At 44.9% G+C, this 13,690-nt stretch overlaps 1 protein-coding gene across 1 annotated transcript in view; it reads left to right on the top strand.

Moving 5' to 3' along the window:
* Positions 1 to 13,690, top strand: part of LOC127575302 (CUB and sushi domain-containing protein 1-like) — a 2,402,828-nt gene that overhangs the window by 954,727 nt on the left and 1,434,411 nt on the right.

A 13,690-nucleotide genomic window follows, 5' to 3' on the forward strand; every position in this document is an offset into this window, starting at 1 on the left:
TACATCTGGATCTCTCAAGACAGATCAATGAAGGGCAACTTATTCCCTTAAAAGGCATAGTTTGTGCTTTATGTCAGACCATTGCTAAAGGATTATTTTCTAAACATGAATTTCCTTCAATAACTTTATATCTGTCAGGCCAGAACGTTCTGATTATCAGCAGACACACCTGACCTACTGTCCTGGCATAGGATTCATCACTGATCCAAGGGCCAAGCACAAACATACTGACCTTAGGGACCAGATATACTGAGTAGTTGGTTTTGTAATTCTCAACTTTACTTAAGATGTTTAATTAACTTCTAGCATTTAAAGTTGTCGAAAGTAAATGTGTTAGTTTTTATTTTAAACATATTTGAACAATTTTTAAATTTTGATCATCTGGGGCATGATCTCAGGATCCACCAGCTGAGGCCTAGTTGACACTTGAAGCACACTCTACCTTGAGGTACAACCACAGGTTTTGACTCTTGTACGATAAAGATGAACTCTTGACCTCTCAATCTCCGTCATCATGGCCCTTGCACTATATTTGTCTACCTGCGCTCTGCAACTGAAGCACTATATTCTGCAACTTTTTCCCCCTTTTGTACTACCTCAATGTACTTACGTGTGGTTGATCTCTCTGGATGTCATGCAAACAAAAGCTTTTCACTGTTTCTCGGTACATCTGACAATAATAAACCAATTACGAATTAAAGTTGAAAAATATAAACAGTCTTTGTAAAGGCTCCTAAAATCATGAACAATAAACCAATACCATTTACAAATTGGCTGTTGAATCCCCACATGATATCACTGTGACTACACTTCAAAATACAACATAAGTTGTATGATGCATTTGACATCCTGAAGGTCATAAAGCTGTAAAATAAATTTAAGCTTTTTTTCTAAAATTGCATGTTGCTTCTACCAACTCAATCATCAAAGAATTGTCAACCTGCACCGTGCTTTCTCTGTAACTGTAACACTATATTCTGCATTCTGTGTTGCTTTTCCCTTTGTACAACTTCGATGTACTGATGTTTGGAACGATCTGTCAGGATGGCATGCAAAACAGAGTTTTTCACTGTATCTCAGTATATGAGACAATAATAAACCAGTTTACTTATCACTAAGGACCCTCGTCATCTAGGACGTGCCCTCTTCTCATTACTACCATTGAGGAGGAGGTACAGGAGCCTGAAGACCCACACTCAATGACTTAAGAATAGCTTCTTCCCCTCCACCGTCAAATTCTGAACGGTCCATGAACCCATGAGCACTACCTCATTATTCCTTTTTTTGCACTATTTAGCTATTTTTGTAATTTATGATAATTTTTATGTCTTGCACTGTACTGCTGCCACAAAACAACAAGTTTCACAACAAACATCAGTGATAATAAATCTGATTCTGATTCTGATTAACAATTGAGAGCATTAGGACCTGCAGGTCAGCAAAATGTGAGTGTTGTTGGTAAATTGGTTTATTATTTTCACATGTACCAAGGTCCAGTGAAAGGTTTTAGGGGGTAGATAACAAGTGCATGTGGCGGGCTACATTGAGCAGGATCCAACTATCACTTGACCTGGACTCCACTGGACCTTCACAGGGAGACTGAGAGGCTAACTACATATCACATTCTTTCTAGATAAATTCCAGGGAATCAGCAAAATTGGATTTTTTTATAATTGAAAGATGTAACGTTCTTATAATTGAACAAAGTAAGGATTGACAATTTGATGTGTAATGCCAAAGCAATGACTTAAATTTTAATCAGTATAGACTTCTGCTTAAGAAAAAGTTGAGGTCAATCCCCAGGTGCTCAGTTTGAACATAAATCATTCATCTATTGCTCTGTATCTCCACTTTTATCCATTTTGCTCAATTATTTTTGGTTTCTTGCTGTTATCTTATTGATTTCCTGTCTCTTATTTTTGTTATTGTTTGATTCTCTTCCCTTGCTTTCCCGTAGCTGGTTTGCTGCACTGTTAACATATCACCGCTTCCATTCAATGCTGGCCACATTTTGTATTTCAATGCTCTTTTGCTCTGAGGGCTCTTTGCTGCTTCTCTGCACTTTGTTTCGAGTGGCAATCTTTGTGGGAGTGTTAGTATTGCATTTAAGTCTGCTCAGCTGGCATCAGAGATTAAAAAAAGGGACCATTTGTCCTTGTGCCTTCGCTTAATCAGACCACTGTGAAATGTGTGGACACCAACAGAAAGCATTGGGAACCTATAGAAACTGATTTTAAACTTGATTTTGTCCAGAAATAATGTAGGTAGTTTATAATCTACAGCCCTCTGGCCACTGTTCTGCTTGTTTGCAATTCTGTTACATTTGGACAGCTTACAGGAAGCTCCAAGCTGGCAAGGAATTCAGAATCAGATATTAAAATGGGAATTCCCTGCAAACATTTTCCCACAATTTCAGTGTAAAGAATGTTAAATGGAATATTTATTGTAGGGTTTATGGGGATTTATAATATTTATTTTAAGTTCCTATGTTAATTTGAAAGGTTGTGTTGCTTGGAAAATTTGACCAGAATCAGATTTGTTATCACTGACTTGTATGATGTGGAAATTTGCAACAGCAGTATAGTGCAAAGAGGTAGTTTTCATGGGTTCATGGATCGTTCAGAAACCTGATGGGAGGGGGAAGAAACTGTTCTTGAATCACTGAGTGTGGGTCTTCAGGCTCCTGTACCTCCTCCCCAATGGTAGTAGCGAGAAGAGGCCATGTCCCAGATGGCGAAGGTCCTTAGTGATGGATGCCGCCTTCTTGAGTCACCGCCTCTTGAAGATGTCCTCGATGTCGAGGAGGGTTGTGCCCGTGATGGTGCTGGCTGAGTCTACAACCCTCTGCAGCCTTTTTGGTCCTGCCAGTTGGAGCCTCCATACCAGGCGGTGATACAACCAGTCAGAATGCTCTCCACCATACATCTGGAGAAATTTGCAAGAACCTTTGAAGATATAACAAATCTCCTCAAACCCCTAATGAAGTAGAGCTACTGGCATGCCTTGTTCATGATTACATCTATGTGTTGGGCCCAAGATAGATCCTCCAAGATGTTGATGCTCAGGACTTCATTCTGTGACATCATTTTGTTCCAATGAGATTTCAGTGTCAGGGTCACACAGCCTGAGCTCATTGCTCATGTAGTGATGCTTTAGGAACGCTGCAGGGGAACTTGGACCTTGTGGCTGGGGAGCACATCTTTGAGTACAGTGATAATCTGAGAGTCCGTCAAGGTAATAAAATACTTAACTTCATCCTTTCTCGCTGTCCAACAACACCCATTCCCCAGCATGTCCTCTGACCCATTGGTCTGCACATCCTGAACCACTCAATACTGCCCTCCTCACCCTTCCCAGTTCCGTAATATTCTGGCCACGAATCCCCAACAGCACACGCAGACAAAAGACCAATCCCTCCAACCTGGCTTCCGACACCCCTTCCGTTCCTCCCCTCCCACCAGTGGCAGACTGGATTCCAAATGCTCTCCACCCACCAGAACATCAAATTTATCTCTGGGCTCCCAATCACACCCTTCCCCAGATGCTGGGCACCAAGACACCCAAGCTAATACACGAGCCCAAGAGGTGTGCAAACATGTGATCAAAACAAGTGATCAAAACCTTGACCAGCCCAGCTGACCTGAACAATCCCATGGTAGGGAAGGGCTACTTCTTCATGTCACCTGATGGACTGTTTGGTTTCCCCCACTTTTTTTTGCTTCCCTGGTTCCTGTGGACCTTAATGTCATTTTCTTCTCCATGGTTTGAACAAAAGATGGGACTTTGTGGGTTCAGATCGAGTTATGTTACCAGTGGCCTGTGCCCTCCAGGTAACCACTTCTGCAAACAGATGTGAATGTCTCTCTTGCACGTGATTAGGCTTAAATATTTTCTGTAATAATGCAGAGGAATACAGGATGGATTGTAATGCTGGGAGTTTTCACAGAAACCTCAGATACACAATAGCATACAGGAGCAAAGGTATACCAAAGTGTACCTTACAGCAATTTGAATGCACAGGAACATAAGAAGCTGCAGAGAGTAGTGGACTTAGCCCAATACATCACAGGCACATCCCTCCCCACCATCAGTGGTATCTACAGGAGGCGCTGCCTCAAGAAGGTGACATCTATCATCAAAGATCCCCACCATCCGGGCCGTGCCATCTTCTCGCAGCTCCCATCGGGCAGGAGGTACAGAAGCCTGAAGTCCCACACCACCAGGTTCAGGAACAGCTACTTCCCTTCAACCATTTGGTTCTTGAACCAACCAGCACAACCCTAATCACTACCTCAGTACCGCAACACTGTGACCACTTTGATCACTTTGCACTGCAATGGACTTTGTTTATTTTGTTCTGATTGTGTTCTTTCTTGTATAATTTATGTTTAATTTATGGTTTCCTTGTGAATGCTGCTTATCTGATGCTATGTGCCTCTGATGCTGCTGCTAGTAAGTTTTTCATTGCACCTGTGCACAGATGGATTTGTGCAGATGACAGTAAACTCGACTTTGACTTTGCGATTAATAGCCACTCTTGTTTACGCTGATGGTGACAATCATTGCTGTGGGCTCTGATATTCATGTGTCAGAGCTGCCTTTGCGATGCCAAGCTCATTCGGGAGTTTGTGGCAGTGTTTTCAGCAAACTATTGTTCGGATTCCACAGGCGGTAACTGCAGGAGAAAAAAAACAATAACTCGCACTTCCTGATCACCCAAAGTTTTATGGACAATGAAGCATGGTAACCAGCTGCTCTCACAGAGGACATATGAAAGTAATGGCAAGAGTAAGCCACTCGGCCCATCAAGGATGTCCTGCCATTCAAAATGATCATGACTGATCTGCCCCAGGTCTCAACTCCTCAGTTCCCCACAGCCCTCAATTCCCTGAAAATGTATCTACCTTTACGAGGACGTTGTTGGGACTGGAGGGCTTGAGTTATAAGGTCAGGCTTCATAGATTGGGGCTTTTTTCCATGGAGCATAGGAGGCTGAGGGGTGACCTTATCGAGGTTTATTAAAGATGCGCAGTAACTATCTGCTCCAACAGAGAACATGAGAAAATAGGAACAGGAGTTGGCCACCCAGCCCCTCAAACCTGCCCCGCCATTCAATATGATCATAGCTGATCGACACCAGCCTCAACTCCTCTTCTGTACCAGTTCCCCATCACCCTCAATTCCTCCATCTTTCAAATATTTATTGATCTCCACCACAAATATATCTTGGGAGCAAAGACTTCCAGGGATTCCCCACCCTCAGAGAGAAGGAATTCCTCTGTACCTCAGCATTAAATGACCCATTCCTTATTTTGTGATGATCTCCCCTTGTTCATGATTTACCCACAAGCAAAAATATTTCCACATCTGACCTGTCAAGCCTCCTTAGGATGGCATATGTTTGAAGAAGCTCACCCCTCATTCTTCTAAACTCTAAGGAATATGAACCCAAACTATCAATCCTCTCCTGATAGGGCACGAGAGAGCGAATTCAGCCACACAAATGGGAAGACAGATTGTTCTTCTCTTGATGACACTAAAATAGGTGGTGTCATTGACAGTGAAGATTGCAAATCTGGATTTACAGGGGGATCTTGATCAGCTGGGTAAGTGGGCTGAGGAATAGCAGACGGAGTTTAATTTGACTAAGTGCGAGGTGTTGCGTTTTGGGAAGACAAATGAGAGTAGGACCTTCACAGTGTACAGTAGGGCCCTGGGGAGTGTCGCAGAACAGAGCACAGGTACATGGTTCCCTGAAAGTGGCATTGCAGGTAGACAGGCTGGTGAAGGCAGCTTTTGGCACGCTGGCTTCATCAGTCAGGGCATTGAGGAAAGAAGCTGGGATGTTATTTTGCAGTTATACAAGACATTGGTGAGGTTGCATTTGGAATATTGTGTGCACTTTTGGTCACCCTGCTATAGGAAAGATGCCATTAAGCTGGAAAGAGTGCAGGGGAGATTTACGAGGATGTTGCCGGGACTCGAGCGACTGAGTTATGGAAAGAGGTTGAGCAGGTTGGGATGTTTTTCATTGAATCACAGAAGAACGAGGGGTGAAATTATAGAGGTATAAAATTAGGAAGGGCATAGACAGGGTGAATGCACACAGTGTTTTTTCCCAGGGAATGGCAACCAAAAACTAGAGGGCATAGGTCGAAAGTGAGAGGGGAGAGATTTAATAGGAACCTGAAAGGCAACTTTTTCACCCAGAGGGTGGTCAGTATATGGAACGAGCTGCCATAGGAAGTGGTTGAGGTGGGTATGTTAACAACATTTAGAAGGTGCTTGGACAGGTCCATGTGTTGGAAAGGTTCTGAAGGATATGGGCCAAAAGTGGGCAAATGGGACTAGCTTGGAATGGGAATATACCAGTTGGGCCGAAGGACCTGTTTCTGCGCTGTATGACTCGATGATGTTTGTTTGTAGGATTGACACCATGTTGTTCTTTGAAGCAACACCATGCAATCTTCTACATCTACTTGAGATGATGGGCAAGACCCCAATTCAAGTACTTATCTTAAAGGCTTCACCTTACTGCTTGGCAGGGCACTGACCTGTCAACTTGGATTACATGCTCAGATCTCTGGAGTGGTCTCTGATGAAGTTCTGGCAACGAGTCCTCAACAGGAAACATTAACTCTGCTTCTCCTCCCACAGAAGCTGTCCGACCTGCTTCGTGTTTCCAGCACTTCCTGTATTTATCTCAGATATCTGACATCTGCAGTTTGCTTGATTTTCTCACTGGAGCAGGACTTCAATGCCCAGGCTCAGAGCAAAATACTCCAGATGCTGGAAATGTGAAATGAAGCACAAAATGCTAGAAATACCAGGCAGGTTAGGCAGTGTTTATTGAGTTCCTCTCTCCATAGATGCTGCTGGCCTGTTGAGTATTTCCAGGAGAAAATTTAGTTTTATAGAGTCAAAGAGTTGTACAGCATGGAAGCAGGCCTTTCGGCCCAACTTGTTCATGCTGACCAAGACAGTTCCATTTTGTCACATTTGGCCCATGTCCCTCTAAACCATTTCTATCCAAATGTCTTCTAAACAATGTAACTGTATCTTATCTTATCTTATATCTTTATCAGTCACGTGTACATCGAAACACATGGTGAGATGCATCTTTTGCGTAGAGTGTTCTGGGGGTCAGCCCGCAAGTGTTGCCACACTTCCAGCGCCAACATAGCGTGCCCACGACTTCCTAACCCGTATGTCTTTGGAATGTGGGAGGAAACGGGAGCACCCGGAGGAAACCCGCGCAGACACGGGGAGAGCATACAAACTCCTTACAGACAGCAGCGTGATTTGAACCCGGGTCACTGGCGCTGTAATAATGTTACACTAACCGCTACACTACCGTGCCTGTACCCAACTCTACAGCTTCCTCTGGCAGCTTGTTCCATATACACACCACCCTCCGTGTGAGAAGGTTCCCCCTCAGGTCCCTTTTAAATCTTTCTCTTCTTCCCTTAAATCTATGTCCACAAGTTTTAGACTCTCCTACTCTGGGAAAAAGGCTGTGACCATCCACTTTATCGATGCCCCTCATGATTTTATAAACTTCCATAAGGTCACCCCTCAGCCTCCTACACCCCAGGGGAAAAAAGTCCCAGCCTATCCTGCCTCCCCTTATAGTTCAAACCCTCTAGTCCCAGTAACATCCGTGTGAATCTTTTCTGCACCTTCTCCAGCTTAATGACATCCTTCCTGTAGCTGGGTGACCAGAACTGCATACCAAGTGTGGTCTTACCAACAGCTGTAACATGACATCACAACTCCCATACTCAATGCCCCGACTGATGAAGGCCAGCGTGCCGAACGCCTTCTTCACCACCCTATCTACCTGTGTCACCACTTTCAGGGAGCCACGTACCTGTATCCCTAGGTCTCTCTGTTCCACAACACTCTCCAGGGCCCTGCCATTCACTGATCATGTCCTGGCTTAACTTCCGAGGTTAATTTTGTACCTGTCATCTTTTGATTTGAGGAAAATAGGTCTCTCACCAAGCTGCACAGGATACTTACGGCTGCTTGTGGCCTGATCTGCTTCCAGTTCTTGTAGTAATGCAACAATAGTGCCTCATGGTGCTGAGCTGAAATCATTGGAGGTAGCAGAAGATGGATGAGGTACTTTATGGCTGCCTTGGCGTGATGAATATTCTACATTGTTCCACTGCATTTTTTAATATTATTTTCAATTCTTTTAACCTCTTTTTCTCTCATTCTTCATACTCTTGTCAGGTGCAGGAGGGGAACAACTGTAATGGAGAATAGTTTGTCGTTCCCAGTCAGGTACTTTTCTTACAGAGTCTGACAGGCAATGGGCAGAAGGGAGAAATCAAGTGGTTTAGTCACTGAGGCTTTGGCATGGCTCTCTTTCTTGAAAGCTGGAGTGGGATGTTTTCAACCTTAAGGTAATAACTCAGTTAGTCTTCCTCAACTCGTCACTTTAGAACAGAGATAAGGAGGAATTTCTTAGATAGCCACATGAATGATAGAGAAATGGAGGGCTATATGGGAGGGAAGGGTTAGATAGATAACAGAGCAGGATAAAATGTCGGCACAACATTGTGGGCCGAAGGGCCTGTACTGTGCTGTAATGTTCTATGTTCTATATGAATTTCTTCAGCCAGAGAGTGGTGAATCTGTGGAATTCATTGCCACATACAGCTGTGGAGGCCAAGGCATTGGGTATACTTAAAGTGGTGGTTGATAGGTTCCTGATTAGTAAGGGCGTCAAAGGTTATGGGGAGAAGGCAGGAGAAATGGGTTGAGAGGGAAAAATAAATCAGCCATGATCGAATGACGGAGCAGACTCGATGGGCCGAATGGCCCAATTCTGCTCCTGTGCTTTATGGTCTTTCCTCAGTTGTTCTGTCCCAGGAATGCGCATGAATGAAAATAAATAAAAATTATTAATCTTGGAAGCCAAGGCATTAACCACCTTTGGTTGACACTTGTTTGAGTGATAAACACTGGGGGAAATGTGCCGGGCTCCACAGTTAGGCTGAGATTGCTGCATTACATTTTCTGTAGAGGGATCTGGTAGAGTTCCCTGATCTGTATGCTGTACATTTGGAATTCTCTGCTGATCACATACCACCAGACTCAGGGACAGCTTCTCTCCCGCTGTTACTAAACTATTGGGTAGGCATGGTAGAGTAGCACTTAGTGTAACGCTATTACAGCGCCAGCGACAAGGGTTCAATTCCGGCCGCTGTCTGTAAGGAGTTTATACGTTCTCCCCGTGTCTGCGTGGGTTTCCTCCGGGTGCTCCGGTTTCCTCCCACATTCCAAAGATGTACGGGTTAGGAAGTTGTGGACGTGCTATGTTGGCGCCGGAAGCGTGGCAACACTTGCGGCTGCCCCCAGAACACTCTACACAAAAGATTCATTTCACTATGTGTTTCGATGTACATGTGACTAATAAAGATATCTTATCTTATCTTATTGAATGGTCCCCCAGTAAGATAAGGTGGGCTCTTGACCTCACAATCTTCCTCATCATGGCCCTTGCACCTTATTGTCTGCCCGCACTGCACTTTCTCTGTAACTGTAATACTTTATTCTGCATTCTGTTATTGCTCTTCCCTTGTACGACCTCAATGTACAGGCTGACTAGAGGGAATGCCATATTAAATCTAGTATCAGGTAATGAACTGGGTCAGGTGACAGATCCCTCGGTGGGTGAGCATTTGGGGGACAGTGACCACTGCACCATAACCTTTAGCATTGTCCTGGACAGGGATAGGAGCTGAGAGGATGGGAAAATATTTAATTGGGTAAGGGTAAATTATGAGGCTATAGGGCGAGACCTTGAGAGCGTAAATTGGGATGACATTTTTGAAGGGAAATGTACTATGGCGATGTGATCGTTGTTCAGGGATCTCTTGCAGGATGTTAGGGATAAATTTGTCCCGGTGAGGCAGAGAAGGAATGGCAGGGTGAAGGAACCGTGGGTGACGAGAGAGGTGGAACAACTAGTTAGGAAGAAGAAGGCAGCATACATAAGGTGTAAGCAGCAAGGATCAGACAGGGTTCATGAGGAATATAGAGTAGCAAGGAAGGAACTTAAGAAGGTGCTGAAGAGAGCAAGAAGGGGACATGAAAAGGCTTTGGCGAGTTGGGTTAAGGAGAATCCCAAGGCTTTTTTCTCGTACGTAAAGAGCAGAAGGATGTCGAGGGTAAAGGTAGGTCCAATTAAAGACAAAGGTGAGAAGCTGTGCCTGGAAGCTGTGGAAGTGGGTGAGGCTCTCAGTGAATACTTCTCTTCAGTATTCACCAAGGAGAGGGGTCTTGATGACACTGAGGACAGTGTTGGTAAGGGTAATGTTCTAGAGTATGTAGATATCAAGAGAGAGGATGTGTTGGAGTTGTTAGAAAATATTAGGACAGATAAGTCCCTGGGGCCTGACGGAATATTCCCCAGTCTGCCCTGTGAGGCGAGGGAGGAGATTACTGAACCGTTGGCTAGGATCTTTGAGTCCTCGTTGTCCATGGGAATGGTACCAGAGGATTGGAGGGCGGCAAATGTTGTCCCCTTATTCAAAAAAGGTAGGAGGGATAGTCCAGGGAATTACAGACCAGTAAGCCTTACGTCTGTGGTGGGCAAGCTGTTGGAAAGGATTCTAAGGGATAAGATCTATGAGCATTTAGAGAACCATGGACTGATTAAGCACAGCCAGCATGGCTTTGTGAAGGGAAGATCATGTCTTACAAGTCTGAAAGGGTTCTTTGAGGAGGTGACCAGGAAGATTGATGAGGGTAGTGCAGTAGATGTGGTCTACATGGATTTTAGTAAGGCTTTTGACAAGGTTTCACATGGTAGACTTCTTCAGAAGGTCAGAGTGCATGGGATCCAGGGAGGCTTGGCCGTGTGGATTCAGAATTGGGTTGCCTGTAGAAAGCAGAGGGTTGTGGTGGAGGGAGTGCATTCGGATTGGAAGACTGTGACTAGTGGTGTCCCGCAGGGATCGGTCCTGGGACCTCTACTTTTCATGATATTTATTAATGACTTGGATGAGGGGATAGAAGGGTGGGTTAGCAAGTTTGCAGATGACACAAAGGTCGGTGGTGTTGTGGATAGTGTGGAGGACTGTCGAAGATTGCATCAGGATATTGATAGGATGCAGAGCTGGGCTGAGAAGTGGCAGATGGAGTTCAATACAGAGAAGTGTGAGGTGGTACACTTTGGAAGGACAAACTCCAAGGCGGAGTACAAGGTTAATAGTAGGATACTGGGTAGTGTGGAGGAGCAGAGGGATCTGTGGGTTCATATCCACAGATCACTGAAAGTTGCCTCACAGGTGGATAGGGTAGTTAAGAAATCTTATGGGATTTTAGCTTTCATGAGTTGTGGGATCGAGTTTAAGAGCAGCTCTACAAAACTCTGTTTAGACCACACTCGGAGTACTGTGTCCAGTTCTGGTCACCTCATTATAGGAAGGATATGGAAGCCTTGGAAAGGGTGCAGAAGAGATTTACCAGGATGCTGCCTGGTTTGGAGAGTATGGATTATGAGGAGAGACTAAGGGAGCTACAGCTTTACTCTTTGGAGAGAAGGAATATGAGGGGAGACATCATAGAGGTGTACAAAATATTAAGAGGAATAGATAGAGTAGACAACCAGCGCCTCTTTCCCAGGGCACCAATGCCCAATACAAAAGGGCATGGCTTTAAAGTAATGGGTGGGAAGTTCAAGGGAGATATCAGAGGGAGGTTTCTCACCCAGAGAGTGGTTGGTGCATGGAATGCGCTGCCTGGGGTGGTGGTGGAGGCAGATACATTGGTCAAGTTCAAAATATTGTTAGATAAGCATTTGGAGGAATTTAAAATAGAGGGATATGTGGAAGGAAGGGGTTAGATAGTCTGAGGCGTTGTTTAAAGGTTGGCACAACATTGTGGGCCGAAGGGCCTGTATTGTGCTGTACTGTTCTATGTTCTGTAACTGTGAGAACCACCAGCTGAGTAAAAGCAGAGGTGTTTGAATGTCCCAGAAACAACAGCTTTGCCAATAGTCTATTTTCTAATAGATGACCTCAAAACCCCAAACCAGGCAGCATCCTGGTAAACCTCCTCTGCACCCTTTCCAATGCTTCCACATTCTGCCTGTAATGAGGCGACCAGAACTGGACACAGTATATATCCATCCCATTTTTTCCTCTCCCCCCACCACATTCCATCATCTCTCCCCAGGTTCTGCCACTCACCTCCACTCGGAGCAATTCGCAGTGCCCAATTAACCCAGCAACCCCCATGCTTTTTTCTGGGGTGTGGGAGGAAACCCGCACAGTCACAGGGAGAACGTGCAGACTCCACACGGACAGCACCCGAGGTCAGGATTGAACCCAAGGCAGAGGCTCTGCTTGCTGCGCCACTCTGCCCCAACACCTGCTCCCTGAAGGAAGCCTTTGTCTGCAGCCTTGTCTGTGATTACCGCCCTCCCACCCCTCAACACCCCAGGGATTCTCTGTCCACCCAATCGCCATGAGCACACTCCACTGAACGCCAGTTGCTGACCTGATCTCCACTCCCCAATTGCGAAGAAATCCCCACATATTCCAACCAAACTTGGGGAGCATGCCTGATGAAACAGATTGAGTGAACTCGACCTTTTCTCCTTGGAGCGATGGAGGATGAGGGGGGACCTGATAGAGGTGTATAAGATGATGAGAGGCATTGATCATGTGGATAGTCAGAGGCTTTTCCCCAGGGCTGAAATGGTGGCCACAGGAGGACACAGGTTTAAGGTGCTGGGGAGTAGGTACAGAGGAGATGTCAGGGGTAAGTTTTTTACTCAGAGAGTGGTGAGTGCGTGGGATGGGCTGCCGGCAACGGTGGTGGAGGCGGATACGATAGGGTCTTTTTAGAGACTTTTAGATAGGTACATGGAGCTGAGTAAAATAGAGGGCTATGGGTAAGCCGAGTAATTTCTAAGGTAGAGACATGTTCGGCACAGCTTTGTGGGCCGAAGGTCCTGTATTGTGCTGTAGGTTTTCTATGTTCCTTAGCTGCTCCTCCTGCAGTTTCCCCTCTCAACCACTGGCCAGGTGCGGCTATTTTGAGATGAAAATTGGAAAGAAGATGACGCTAATGTCCTAAAAAGAAGTAAGGCGCAACCTCCGCATTCCATAGCAACACACAAAACTGCTGGAGGAACTCAACGTGTCAGGCCTGACCCAGTGAGTTCCTCCAGCGTCTTGTGTGTTGCTCCAGACTCCAACCTCTGTGGTCTCCTGTGTCTCCACTCTACATTCTATACATTGTTGGTGTCAAGAGGCACTTAAGGCTTCTCCTTCAGTAGTCACAGCTCCCAATAAGATTTGAGGCCCTTCTGTTTTGTGTAATAAGCTAGCAGCTGATGTGAGCTTACTTGAAAGATAATTAATGGATTCCATCTCATGGCAAAGCACAGCCATTGAAATGAGTCATGTCACAAAATTTTAAAACATCTCACATTAATTAAGGGTCATAGCTTCATGGTACAATCTTCAGCCTTTTAAAATGCAGTCAGTTATTTCTCATTTCTTGATTTACCTTTTTTGCTTTCTGTGATCCTGAAGGCCTATATTATTGCGCTTGGAGCCATAAATTCTCAACAGACAGGAACAATTTAACCACTGATTTATTTTAAATATAGTATATTGCCTGATCCGACATGTTCTCTTCAGTGCTTTAGGCAAGTATTACCAGC

The sequence above is a fragment of the Pristis pectinata genome, chromosome 10 (assembly GCF_009764475.1).
Source record: "Pristis pectinata isolate sPriPec2 chromosome 10, sPriPec2.1.pri, whole genome shotgun sequence".
NCBI classification, from domain to species: domain Eukaryota; kingdom Metazoa; phylum Chordata; class Chondrichthyes; order Rhinopristiformes; family Pristidae; genus Pristis; species Pristis pectinata.